The sequence below is a fragment of the Stylophora pistillata genome, chromosome 5 (assembly GCF_964205215.1).
Source record: "Stylophora pistillata chromosome 5, jaStyPist1.2, whole genome shotgun sequence".
Taxonomy (NCBI): domain Eukaryota; kingdom Metazoa; phylum Cnidaria; class Anthozoa; order Scleractinia; family Pocilloporidae; genus Stylophora; species Stylophora pistillata.
The window spans coordinates 21,641,747-21,656,155 of NC_142523.1; the positions used below are offsets into that span (position 1 = coordinate 21,641,747).

At 36.5% G+C, this 14,409-nt stretch overlaps 1 pseudogene; it reads left to right on the top strand.

Annotated features, from left to right (window-relative positions):
* The first annotated feature begins 12,329 nt into the window (after positions 1–12,329).
* LOC148730792 (uncharacterized) lies at positions 12,330–13,954 on the top strand (annotated as a pseudogene).
* The last annotated feature ends 455 nt before the right edge of the window (positions 13,955–14,409 follow it).

The window sequence follows — 14,409 nt, forward strand, 5'->3', positions numbered from 1 at the left end:
GTGAGTTTTTTTTTCTTTGAATTGTGCTGGCAAACATTCATCGTAAGAAGCGCGACGTCACAGATGTGATTACAAGCTCTCTTCTTGATTGGCAATTGACCAATCAGAGTGCGCTTACTATCTTCATTATTTCATAGATAGAAATTTTAAATTCACTTTTTTATCAGCTTTTTCGTCAGGCGTTGCCGTGCTGACCGTTTGAGGTTCCCTGTAAATATGATGTTCTTAAACATTAAAGAGAACAGGCTGTTGTAGAAACTCAACAAATTCGAGAAAGGATTATGATATGTTTTCACACTTTCATTAAAATGTACTAGTAAATATAGTAAATTTAGGAACCAGCTATTTGTTAGACTGAATTCCCAGTCGGCCTCAATAATTTGAAAAAGTAATTAGCTTCCTCCAGCAAAGAAGGGTCTCAATATATTTCATATGACATGTGGATGTCAATAATACCCTGAAATTCGTATACTGTTACACTGGGTTATTTATCTCAGTTCCATTGTAAGCTCTTTGGCTAAAAATCAATTTCAAACATATAATTTAATGCATTACACACGGATCGACAGGCAAATCTTCTCAGACCTCAGGGAAGCGCTAGGCTTACGAATTAAATCAAGTTTTACCTCCTCTGCAATCTCTTTAAGCTGATTTAGTTTAAAGACTTTGCACGTAAACTCATAAACATAAAATTATCGTGGAAATATTATAAAGCCGTTTTCCTTCCCTCTGATTTTTTTTCCCTCTTTTTTTTTTTTTTCAACGAATGGACCTTAAGCTGCGAATGCGAGTTACCGCTTCATGATCTTCACATCATTTTGATATGATTAAAAAAATCTTGATATCTTCCTTTTTTCCCATTTGTGTAGGCCGATCAGAGAATGGGGATGAAACAAAAACCTGAGAAATTTTGGTTATAGCACAACGGGGACATTTTATTTCTATCCCAATTTGGATCTCATTAAATGCGTGAAGAGGAAAATGTTCCATTTTTGATCCTGAATGGATTTGGAATAAATTAGACGGATTTTGAACGGGCAAAGATGGTTTTCTGCTGATCTTATTTGAAAACTGCCAATCTACAGCGAAAAGTGATCAGGATAACGGATAATTTTTTTTTGTTTCTTGAATAAATCGATTTGCAAAGGAACAACTGGAATATAACCTCATGTCGTGTCAAATGGACAGAGGCCCTTTTTTACAGATAAAGATACAGATCCAAAGTTAGAGTTTCACAATTTATTTAGGAACAATTTATTTTGATAAGTATTATACTAGTATGCAAACTATGTGTTCTGATTCGCTGGGAATGGCTCTTCAGAAATTCTCCTTTACTTTGAAAGCTAAGGCTATAACAGGATACGAAGATCTATTCGTCGCTATAACTAAGGACTCGACCATTTTCCGAGAGCGTTTACCATTAAAAATTTCTTCCACATTAGTCAAATAAATTAATGATTTTCGAACTTGTTAGATAGTCTAGTTTAAATCATTTTTGACAAACATTTCGAAGAAAAGTCTCGATGTACATGTATCAAAAAAATGTTTGGAAATGTAATATCACTGTTAACAGGATTCCAAATAAAGATTACCCAGAAGAAACAGAAATTGATGATATCAAAATCAAATGACAATATTTAAAAAAATATTAAAAGAAAGGAAACTCGCCCTGCGGGTTACTACAATGCTTTTAGCACATATAAACTTTTTTTTCGCGCTGATTGATCCCAACTTCCTCTGGAAATCATGTTATAATGTTACCTAAACAAATATCATTCATGAATATAATTGAATGAATGAAAAAAAGAAAACTCCTCTTTGTCAACGACGTCTTTTGAGAAGTCTTCTACATTCTTGTTTTATGTCTCCGGCCATGAAGAAAACATAAGCAAAAGGGTTTATCCCAAAGTTAATAACTTGTATAGGTCCTTTGTAACGAAGATCGTCACATCAATTACCAGTCAAAAGTATAAAACTACGACGCATAAACATACCGTAACATGAAAGAAACACACACGTTACGAATGCCACCCATCTTTCCGCTGACCTGTTTTGAGTTTTTTTTTTAGATACCCTTTGATTAAACTGCAGTTGCCTAACCAAAAAGTTATCGCTAGATTTCTGCTTTAAAACAACAAGAAACATGGATGCCAGGCAAAGGATTCAAATCATGCATAGGATTACCTCGAAAAGCAAAAACAAATAGCTATTGATACGATCATCTGAAGTGAATTCTCTCGACAACAGAGTCAGAGTGAAAAGAAAAGGAATTCCCCAAGATGTAAGAACCATATGAATGACTCGTCGGCGCTTCACTTAAGTAAAGTATTTCAAAGGTTTAACCACAGCGATAAAGTGTTCCAAGACTAAACTAAACAAGTTCGTACCAGAAGCGTGAACTATAAACACTCTGGCATATATCACAAGTAATCTTGCCTTTTTATCGGAAGCGCATTCATGTGCCATGGTGGAGAAGTGTGAGGAAACAGCAATCATCCCAACACAAAAATTATCCAAAGCTAAAGACACTAGGAATTGTAGTGACCACTTCCGGTTGTCGTTTGTTACCCGTCAATCATGTAATTTCCCAGTTAGTAAGTGGGAGAGAGCAGAGCTCGGCACGGTTGTAAAAGACTTGGAGTTCAACAAATAAACCGTTTCGTAAAATAACACTCTAGCGTGCAGTCAATACACTACACGAATGTGTTGGTTTTAGTGCGAAGCTGACGTTTACAGCAGACAAGGAAGATGACAAATCCATGTTCAGCTATCTTGACGATGGAAAGGAACCAGGCGAAAACCCAAACCGAAGTTTTCATTGATTTCCGTCTCAATTGCTGTACAGAGATATTCAGTTGCCCGTTCGTTAGAGCGTGAAGTGTTTTAAAAGTGTTTTAAGAAAGAAAAATTACGTCTACATTGTATATTGTTAGGTTTTTAAAACCATCCGGCTCAATCTACTGTTTGCGTAAAAGCCAATTAGGCCAATAACCACAATCATGTCACTTAAAGCTGCAAACATCATTCACCTTTTAAATGTTTTTGTCAGACGCTCTTACACACGGAGGTTAACGCCTGTTCTTTGTTTTGTTTTGTTTTGTTTTTTGGTTTTTTATCAAATGCACGTACCGATCTGAATTTGATATCAAAACATGAATACTGTTTTTTATTATTATTAATATTATTATTATCACCCGATGTGCTTTCTAACCCATTATCAGTACTATAGTAGATTGTCAGAGGAAAACATATATTCTCCTTCAAAATGCAATAATACTAGAATTACGTATATGAGAACGATCCTTCGCAGTAAAGCACTATTTGAGCAATAGTGAAAATCAGACCTGAAAAAAATTTCAAGCCTGTACGGGATTCGAACCACTGACCTCTGCGATACTAGTGCAGCGCTCTACCAATTGAGCTAACAAGCCAACTGGGAGCAGGCCATCAAATTAATTCGACATAAACCCGTAGATGATAAATCAAAATTGATGATAACCAATTGTTAGCTCAATTGGTAGAGTGCTGCACTAGTATCGCAGAGGTCAGTGGTTCGAATCCCGTACAGGCCTGAAATTTTTTTCAGGTCTGATTTTCACTATTGCTCAAATAGTGCTTTACTGCGAAGGATCGTTCTCATATACGTCTCATAACCGCAGTTCACACATATGTTTCATATGTTTGTTGTTGTTTAATACTAGAATTAGTAATAAGTTACTAATGGGTCAGACGCGCTCAGGCTGATCAAAAGTAATGATGAAACATAGCCTGAGTCATGTTGCATTTAAAGAGACGTTATATCTCTTTCCCAGTTTCGTAGAGCTTAATAAAAGAAAAGAGGATCGGAAGCAAGTGATTCAACTTTGCTCAAAAAAAAAAAAAAAAAAAAAAGAAAGAGATTTGGAATATGTCGAGCGGATTCTGGATGAAATGAGGGTGGCGCTCTACTTTTGGTCTTTGAAACCTTCCAATTCATAAAGTTAAATAAAAATGTAGATTTTATCATCAATTTTGTCACTACAACCAATCGATATGTAAAAGATTAACTAATATATGAGCCGGCTGTCTATAATGTCGACTTATAAGCAGCCGAGAGGCTGTACGTTGAACTCTTGCGCTTTATTTTATTGTCGGGCAAGGAATGTATTTGTTCGGATTCGTTTAGAACAGCTGTTCAAAAATTTTTTCTGCTTTAAACTTAGCATGTCAATTTGCCTTTCTAATCGTACATTCGACGATTTAAAATACAAGCGACAAAAAACTCATGCGAAAGAAATTCTCCGGGTGCTTCGGGACATGCTGGGAACAGATGCCGAGATCGATGTGGACTCAGTGATTAAAGTAAATTGATTGAAATCAAATTTTGAATAAAGCTTTTTACGGAAAGAGCGTTTTCGCCTTTTTCTTTATCATACGCAAAGCAAACTCGTGGTGTTAAGAGCCAGATGATTCAGACTAGTATTATTGTGTGAAGTACAGGCGAAATAGTCAATACAGAGAGAAAGCATGAAGCTCAAATGTACGAGATAACGGTTTTCTCGGAAGTGTTTATTTCTCTCTGTTGTTTCATGTTCCCTTCGTAGCATTTGTCCTTTAGTGATATTCATTTGAATGGAACGATGCAATATGACTCGAGCCTGATGTAAATACCGATTACAATGGATTCAAACATCGTGTTGGTAATGAGTACCATCAAGCACCCAGCTAAGGCAAAGCATCATTGCCGAGTACGTATAGGTAGAATACGAAGCAATTTACAAAGATTTCGGTTCTGTGATTGAACAGCCATAGTTTGCAAGCCTTGAGATTACCTTAAATCTAGTTAAGGTAAAGGCGAAAATACGAGTTGACAATGAAGCAGTCACAATAAATGTGGCGTAATGTTGAACATTGAAGGGACATCACAGTGGACCAGATGATCTGTAGGCTTTTAGAGGCACACACATTGAGGAGGAACATTATTATGCGTTTATGCTTTATCATACGCAAAACAAACTCGTGGTTTTAAGAACCAGATGATTCAGACTAAAATCCAGTTCAGCTGTATTGTTTCGAGGAAAAGATTTACTTCAGCAAACTTGAGCCTCACTTTATTCCTTATATACTCTTATATCTTAGAAATGCATACAACATCAGGACGAGATTTTTATACTCTTGGGTTATCTCTGTTTCATTGAAAACCTTTTTATCTATATCACTCTGATAAGAGTTTTAAAACGTATCACTGACGGATCCACAACCGGTCGTGATCGAGGTCTCATGAAATTGTTAAGTTGCATCAACTGAAGTCTAACTAGCTCAAGAACTGTTCTTTAGTAAATCAACGACGCTTTTTTTAAAAAAGAGCCTTTTACATTCTTGCTTTATGTCTCTTTTGAAGAAAGCTATAGGGTTTATTTCGGAGTTAATAACTTGTAAAGGTACTTTGTATTGAAAATCGTTACATTCAATTTTACGACACGTTAAAACTAACAAAGTACAACGCATGAATGTTCCGTAACACACTAGAAACACACACATTACCAAAGCCACCCATTTTACCACTGAGCTCTTTGGGTCTTGCCTGTAGCGACCCGTTGATTAAAATTCAATTGCTCGACTAAAGTTCGATCTCTCGAGTTCTGCTTATAAACAATAAAGAACATGGATGTAAGGCAAAATATTAAAATTACACATAATATTATCTCGAAAAACAAATGCAAATAGGCACTGATACGATGGATTTCATTGAGTCACATCCACAATACAATGACAGTAAAAATAAAAGGAAATGCCCAAGATGTAAGAGCCATTCTAATGACTCGGCGGCGCTTCATAAAAGTCAAGTAGTCAAAGGTTTCACGACGGTGATATAGCGTTCTTCTACTAAGCTAGATAAGTTTGTTCCAGAAGCATAAAGTATAAACACCCACACATATAAGATAGGAAATATTTTTTCATCGGAGACGCACTCATTTACCATGTTACAAAGAAAACGTGAAGGAATGGCCATCATCCCAACAGGAAAATAAGCCACTGCTAAAGACAAGATGAATGTGTTGGTTTTTGTATAAAACTGACGTTTTCTGCAAAAAAACCCGAAACGACAAATCCATTTCCAGCCATAGTTAGGGTGGAAAGAAACCAGGCGAGAACCCAAAACCACTTTTCCATTGAACTTTGTCTTTGTGGTCGTTCAGGTCTTTCCAACTGCTTTATTGTTTTAAGCGACGAGGTGTTTTAAAAGTTTTCTGAAGGATCAGTTTCTATAAACATATATATAAATTGTAAATACGTGAACCTCTGGACCCTTATAAAATTTGTGAATAGGCTAAATACGCTAATAGCATGTCGTCACAAATAGGCTGTAAGCATCCGTCTGGCACTAGGGCGAAGCCATAAATCGTTGGTTTTCAAGACAAGCAGAATCTGGAATATCCAGTCATCGTTAGAATGGAAAGGAACAAACGAAGAACCCACAGAACCACGTTTCCATTGACTTGTTTCGGAAAGGCTGTATAGGATTTTTCAATAGCTCCTTTTGTTAGAGAAAAGAAATTTATCAAGTGTCTTACAAAGAAAAAAAAATTACATGATGGCTTTATAAATTCATCTGCTCTCGTGTACATACAATTTGCGTAGAAGTCAACCAAGTCAAAAGCCGTTGTTTTTTTTTTTAAGGAGCCGGTTCTAAAGAGTTTTTACGCAGTGGAAAAATGGATGGAAATATATCTATCTCACATACGATCCTTTTGCGAATTTGTATGGCGCGAGTTGCAAACAACAAGTTTACAAATCAATTCAAATGAACAACTCTGGGCCTAGTCGTCTCCAAATTCTATTCGTGCAATAAAAAGGAAAAGGCTCTTTCTAAAAAGAGCTTTTAGCAAATAAATAAATTATTGCAACAAATACAAAGTTTTAGGAGAGCAAAGTCCTAACAATGGTGCAATCGCGATTGATGATCGTACCAAGCAGACAAAAATTTAAGTTCGCACAAAGTTGCAGCACCACACTACACATGGATTTAAGTATTTGTGATTGTTTGGTTCCGATACTCTCTAAATTACTCGACAAGCATATCCGTGATCACCTTTGCGACTTCAGTGAGGAAAACGCTCTACTACACAGGTTTCAGTCCGGTTTCCGCACATTTCACTCCACCGAGACCGCCCTTATCCGTCTAGTCGATCAGCTGCTCTTTGACTTGGACAAGAACAGAGTATCGGGGCTTGCGTTTATTGACTATAAATAGGCTTTTGATCTCATAGATCATGGTCTGCTCTTAGAGAAATTGAAAGGTTATTGGGTATGTAATAGCGAACTGGAATTACTACGCAGTTACCTAAGTGGACGCACACAGTATGTACACATCAATGACTGTCATTCCTCCCCAAGAGCTATGTCGGCTGGAGTACCGCAAGGGAGTATTTTAGGCCCCATTTTGTTCTCTTACTCATTAACGATCTGCCATCGGCGGCAACGCATTCTGCCGTATACATCTACGCGGATGACACCACTCTCAATTTATCATCAGACGTGACTAATTCACTTACTGCCATGTCATCAGCCCTCCAACAGGACTTAGATGACGTCTCACAGTGGTCAGCTGCTAACAAAATGGTTACAAACGCTGCGAAGACGAAATGTCTCCTTGTTACAGGGAAACGCATACCATGCAAGCTTGACAATTGTTTACTGAAGCTCAAACTTGCTAACCCTGACATAGAACAGGTTGATAGTCAGAAACTCTAGGAGCTTATTATTGACAAAAACTTAAGCTTTAATGTACACGTCGAGGAACTCTGTAAGAAATTGTCCAGGAGAGTAGCGGTTCTTAGAAAGATAAGGAGATTAATCCCTATTGAACAGCGCATACTTTACTAAAATGCTTTGATCAAACAAGTAATGTTTTATGGGTCAACTATCTGGTCAAACTGCTCAGCTGATAATATAACGAGAATCCTCAAGCTTCAAAAACGTGCTGCCCGAGTAATTTTGGAGCCGACACAAGATCAAATAGCGTAAAACTCTTTAATAAATTAGGGTGGCTCCCATTTTATGATGAAGCTAAAATCAATAAGTGCTTACTAGTCCTTAAGCGCCTTCAAGGAAACTGCTCCAGCTACATGTATGACCTTCTTAAATGCTATGCAGATTTACACACACGCGGTGGGCGGTGCAGTGCCTTAAAGGCCTCGTCTACCCCATATATAATCGTGAATCTGAGGGAGGGAGAACTTTTAGCGTGTCCACAACCAGGCTCTGTAACTCCCTGCCCATTAACCTTAAGAAAGAAACATGTGTAACCTCATCTAGAAAGGCTATTTATAGACATTTTTTAACCAGATACAATAACGTTGATCATTTTAGCGCAACTGAAACTTAATTTTATTCATAGCCTTTCATAACCTTCATCTCGCTCGACCTATCCTAGCTGTATTTGTATTGTAATTATAGTTTGCAGATATTCATTGGAAGAATATTTTTATAAATGTAATATAGTTTTTCCTATTGTTGGTCCTATTCATGCATACATTTGTACTTCCTTTTCTTTACGACATATCTTTTGTTACTTAACTTTGTTTTATAAATTTAGTTTAGAGGGCCACTAGTTACTCAGTTGAAGTACTGTCCCGTGTTACTCTCGTTAAATAAAGTTGATTGATTGATTTAGTTATTGATTGATTGGCTATGAAATGTCGTTATAGTATTGTACACAATTCAACCTCGCCATCTATTTGCACAACTCAGCTGCACAAAACACTCAAAAGTAAATGGAACTGAGTCATAAATTATTGACACAGAGACAACAACATTTCTTGAACAGCTCTTTGAAGTTAACAACAATTTGTAAGTTGGCAGATATTCGTTTAACCGTTAGAATTATTCAAGAAATTAAATCAATGAAAATTTGAACTAAAATGATTTTAGGGAGTTATCACGCTGCTGCCAAAACAATTCGGACAAGTTGGCGAGAGTTTCATCTAACGACAGTTTAATTCTTCGACCCGTTACCAATGTCACCCATTTTAATGCTGACCTGCCCTAAGTTTTTAGCCGAAGCGACCCGTTGATTAAACTGCAATTGTTTCACTAACGTGCGATCTGTAGAGTTCTGCTTGTAAATAGCAAGAAACATATCAAAACATAAAAGTGATGCCCGAGATTACCGCTTAAAAGGGATACAATTAGCCTTGTACAAATGCGGTCAGAGTCTTTCCTTGTGATTCAAAAACCATTTCAATGACTTGTTGGTGCTTAAGCTCGTAATATAAAAGTCATGGATTTCAAAATTTTGCGACGGAGAAAAACTGAGGTTTACTGCAGACGAGGAAGATGTCAAATTCATTTGTAACTATCGTGGGGATGCAAAGGAACAAGGCGAGAAGACAGAACTACGTACGTTTCCATTGGATTTCTTCTGAATGAATTTCTGGGACTTTCTAATAACTTTCTTTGTCAGAGTGGTGAGAGTTTTCTAGAGTGTCGAGAATACAAAATGGCGTTTTTATACCTACAGGTTTTGTAAAACCATCTGGCCCCATCTACAGCTTGCATGAAAGCCAATTAGGCAAATAGCTGTCTCTAGGTGAAGTCCCCTTAAGGCTCCAAAGGTCTGACATTCCAATCGGACGCTTTGATGCACTAAGTCTAACCCCTTTTTAGTCCAATTCGGTCTTGTGATAAACAAATTGGACTCTTGCTGCGCTGTCGTCCAATTTTGCCATCGCTCCTATGATTACAGTCCGAACTGAATTGGACTCCACTCAGTTCTATCACCGTTACTTACCGCCTTGTCATTGACAAATGCTCCAGATTTAGAATCTTTCTTAAACACACCACCACAATACTATAAACTTTTCATGAAAGATTTTTCAGAAAACCTAGCTTTATAAAAGCGCTTGCCGTTAATAAACTTCCTTAAAATAAGTCCAGTGAATTACTTGACTTTGATCTTTGATTATAGTCAACTTATTTACAATAAGTGTTTGCCTTTGACTTTGACAAACATTTCCATGAAAAGTTTCTATGGCCAAAAGTCTTGGCAATGTTTGTCATGTGAATAAAGGCTAATAGTTTCGAAAGAAACTGTTTGGGGCTGCGTCAGTGGGAGTAACGAAATAATTTGGATATATCAAAAAAGTTGAAGTGGTAAATTGGCCACCGTAACGATTACAAAAGCTGACGTTTCGAGCGTTAGCCCTTCGTCGGAGCGAATAGAGGAATTGGGGGTTGTGTGTGCTTTCAAAGGCAGAGAATGGAGCTACGTGACTTAACTGAAAATTTTCCAAAGGAAAGAGACAACGTGTTAATTTAAAATATTATCTTACTTCTTCTCTTCTTCTCTTACATACTATATAATCAATCAAATATAGCATAGCATATCCGCAATGAGCAGCTCATGGAGAGGTTTTTAAAAAAGCATGCAAACCAAACGTTTTAAACTAAAAGTCAGAAAACGCAGCTCCCATTTCCAAGCTTTTTACCTTGTTAATGGTCTGTTTTGATGTCATTGATCATCAATAAATTGTTCTTAATCGTTTAACGGACAAAACAGTGGAATAGGCCTTATGATATTGAGGTACAGTAATTGCGAGGAAGAAAAAAAGATATATTTAAAAACACTTTTATGATAATAAACAAGGCAAACTCTTGGTTTAGACCTGAAACTCAAGTCAGCCTCAATGAGTTTATAAAGGAAAAAGTTGCTCCACAAAAGTAAGGCCTCGATACATTCAATGTGTAGTCTTTCTAAATCGTAGAAAATTTTGTATCAACACTGCGTTTCTTTCACCGCTGATTTATCTTAGTTTCATTTGAAGTTTTTCATCTAAATTTCAATTAAGAGGCGAACTAATACATTACAGACAGATCCAAAATAGATGTAAAATGAACGACGTTTTTTGAAAAAAAGCTTTTTACACTCTTTCTTTATGTCTCTTTTAAAGACACCATATGCTATAGGATTTATTCCACAGGTAGTCGCTTGTAGAGGTCCAATATAATGAAAACTGTTCCACGGCCGACCTGTTAAAACTAATACATTATAGCGCATGATTATTTCGTAACATGGTAGAAACACTCACGTTGCCAAAGCCACTCATTTTGCTGCTGGTGTGTTCTGAGTTTTAATCTGACCGATCCGTTGATTAAACCACAATTGCTTAGCTGAGGTGGAATTTCTCAAATTCTGCATGTAAGCAACATAAAGCATGGATGAAAGGTGAAAGATGAAAAAAAAAAAAACACAACGTTATCTCGAAAAGCAAATGTAGATAGCCGCTGATAGGATGGACTGAATCGAGTCTCATCGAGATACTGTAAGATTGAAAAGAAAACGAATTCCCCAAGATGTAAGAACCATTTGAATGACTCGGTAGCTCTTCATAAGAGTCATGTATTTCAAAGGTTTTAACGACGGTGATATATCGTTCCAATTCTAAACTAATCAACTTTGCCCCAAAGGGGTAAAGTATGAACACTCATATATATGTTAGAGGAAAAATTGTTTTTGTATTAAATTTGCACTCAATCATCAAGCCGCAATTAAACTCTGAAGGAACAGCTATTATTCCGTAACAAAAATCAGCCACTGCTAAAGAAACGATAAATCCATTTCCAGCCATCGTGAAGTTGCAGAAGAACCAACTCAAAACCCAAAACTAAGTTTCCTTTGAAGTTCTTTTTCGTGGCCGTCCGCTACTTTTGACTGCTGTCTTGTTTAGAGCAAAGAGGACTTTTAAAAAATCTCAGAGGTATCAATTTATATATGAAGAGGTTTAGGAAACCATCTGTCTCTATCTACCCTTTGCTTAAAAGTTAATAATGCAAATAGCTATTGTCATGTTCGGTCAAAATATAGGCGGGAAACATCCGTTACCTAGACGCACGGAGTTTGACGCCTGTTTATTGTTTTTTCAGAAGCATGGACAAATCAAAAAGGGATAAAATTACCTACATCATTCCTTTTTTTCCTCTTATAATTCCATATGTTGGATTGTTCTCTACATAAAGTAATTACAGTACAAAGAGTCCATAGGATTTCGACTTTGAAATTATCAGTATCAGATATTATTAACAGTGCCAACAAGATTCGAATTGGTAAAAGTTAGCCTTCTATTTTATCAACTATTTCTTAACTCAAAATCATTAATTTTTCCGTGCTAAGCCATAATCGCCCCCTTTTATTATTAGGGACCTTAAGCAGTCAGGACGGCAACGCCAAGGAAGATGTCCATTAAAAGTGAATTTTTTTCTTTGATTTAGAACTTACATACCGTTAGTTACCAGGCACCTGGAGGACCACTCCGCGATTTTTTATCGTAGCATTCTTGTAAATTTTGATAATGATACCGAAATATGTAGAAAAAAACCTCAAAAAAGGATATTTACCCGGCAATGGAACAAAGAAACGAGACTCACTGACTCTTACCGATAAAAAGGCATACTGGGTGCTTCCATCTGCAGTTATGAAGGTTCCTTACTCTAAGATAAGTGACATTGTGTTTAGCAAATATCGAGGAGTGAATAAGAAAGTACGAACGAAATCGAAAGTTCCCATCTTATCTCAACATGAAATACTAGATTTTTTATCAAATGTCAAAGCATTCTGTGACTTAAAGCAAGCATTCATGGAACTTATGATGCTTATGTTGCTTATGATGCTTTTCCGATGCTTATGTTCCATCTTCGATGTTTATTTATGACATTAACGCCAAAGAGCAACTAGCTGTTGAATAGCGAACTGGAAAGCAAGAAAACTACAGATTACGGTTCAGAATGAGAACTGGTATAGTCACCGCAAGTAAATTCAAATATGCATGTGTCACTGGTCCTCTGGAACCATCACATAGCCTGATAATGAGCATATGTCACCCAGAGCTTGTAAAGTTTACCAGTAAGGCTACCAAGTGGGGCTGCAATCATGAGGCAGAAGCAAAAGAAGCCTACTTTCAAGTCCAAGACAACAGACTGGCTAAGGGCTTAAGATGAGAAATCTGGCTTCTTCATTAGCACTGAGTATGGATTCCTGGGAGTGACTCCAGATGGACCGGTTTCATGAAAATGTTGTGGCAAAGGTGTAATTGAAATTAACTTATAGGTAAATAAGGTTGTAATTAGTAAGCAGGTCTGAGGCAAGTGACATAAACACAAGGAATGGATAATTTTCCATTATGCCTAAGTTTATGCTTATGTCGTGAGTCTTAGTCACTTGTTTGAGCCAAAAGAAACATTAACATGGTGGCATTCTAGGCCTAAACTGTGGTCTTATGTTTATACAAGCAGTGTAGCACACCCAAAGCTGCATATTTATAATAATAATAGTTTTTTTTTTAATAAATGACAGTAACTGATTGCTATGAACAACATTATGGTAACTATTATAATCAAGATTGCAAGAGCCTTTATTTTATTTCAGTGTCCATCTTGCCAAAAAGACAAAGATGTGACTGAATGTATGAAAAATAAGAATTTTTGTCTCGAACGTACCCCAGATGGCAAACATCAGCTGAAGTGGAATCATCCATACTTTTACCAGGTAAACAGTAATAATTTCTTTTTTTACTGTGAAATTTGATTGTCCTTTTGCTTGCATTAATGATTCAGTTGCGTTTTTGATATTTTCAATCTTTTAGTGCAGAAAGAAAATTTTTGATCATTAATGAAACGACGTAAATTACAGCTATCCTTACCAGGCAAACTAAATTAATTCTGTCAAGCTTATGTCACTTTTCTATTTACACAGGTACGAGCTCAATTATTTTGCACCGGTCACAGCTACTGTGACTTCATGGTATGGACAGAAAAGAGTATCTATGTGCAAAGAATAATTGCTGATGAGAGATTTATGGAAGCAAATGTACTCAAAGTTAAGGAATTTGTCACCAGGTGCCTTATACCACAACTTTCCAACTGGTACTCAAAGTCAATGGACAAATGCAAAGGCGGAAAGATTTCAAGAGCATTTTAATGAAATAATAATAATAATAACTACTGATAAGTTTTTATGAATAGATAATTGTTAAGAGAAATGAGTTATATATATTACTGAAGGTTTTTATTTAAAAATAAGATTTATTACAATAACATGCATACTTGAAAACTTTGGCTGTTGCAAAAACTGACTGAATTTCGGTAAAATAGATTTCAAATAAAGTTATTGTTCATGTTTTGTTATCCATCATGACATGTACAAATCATGTAATCATCAAGATGAAGGATAGCTTATCCTCCCTTTGTACAACCAAGCTTTTGATTACAAATGCTGCGCCCTCTCAGTGATCATTCAAAAGGTACCACAGAATCGCAAAGGTTGATCAGGGCACAGGTAACAGCAACAATCTTATCTCCGTTTCGAGCAACAGCAAAGTCAGTTGGCAGTGTTTGCGAAAAAAATTGTTCTCTTTCTGGCCAGTAAATCAAAGG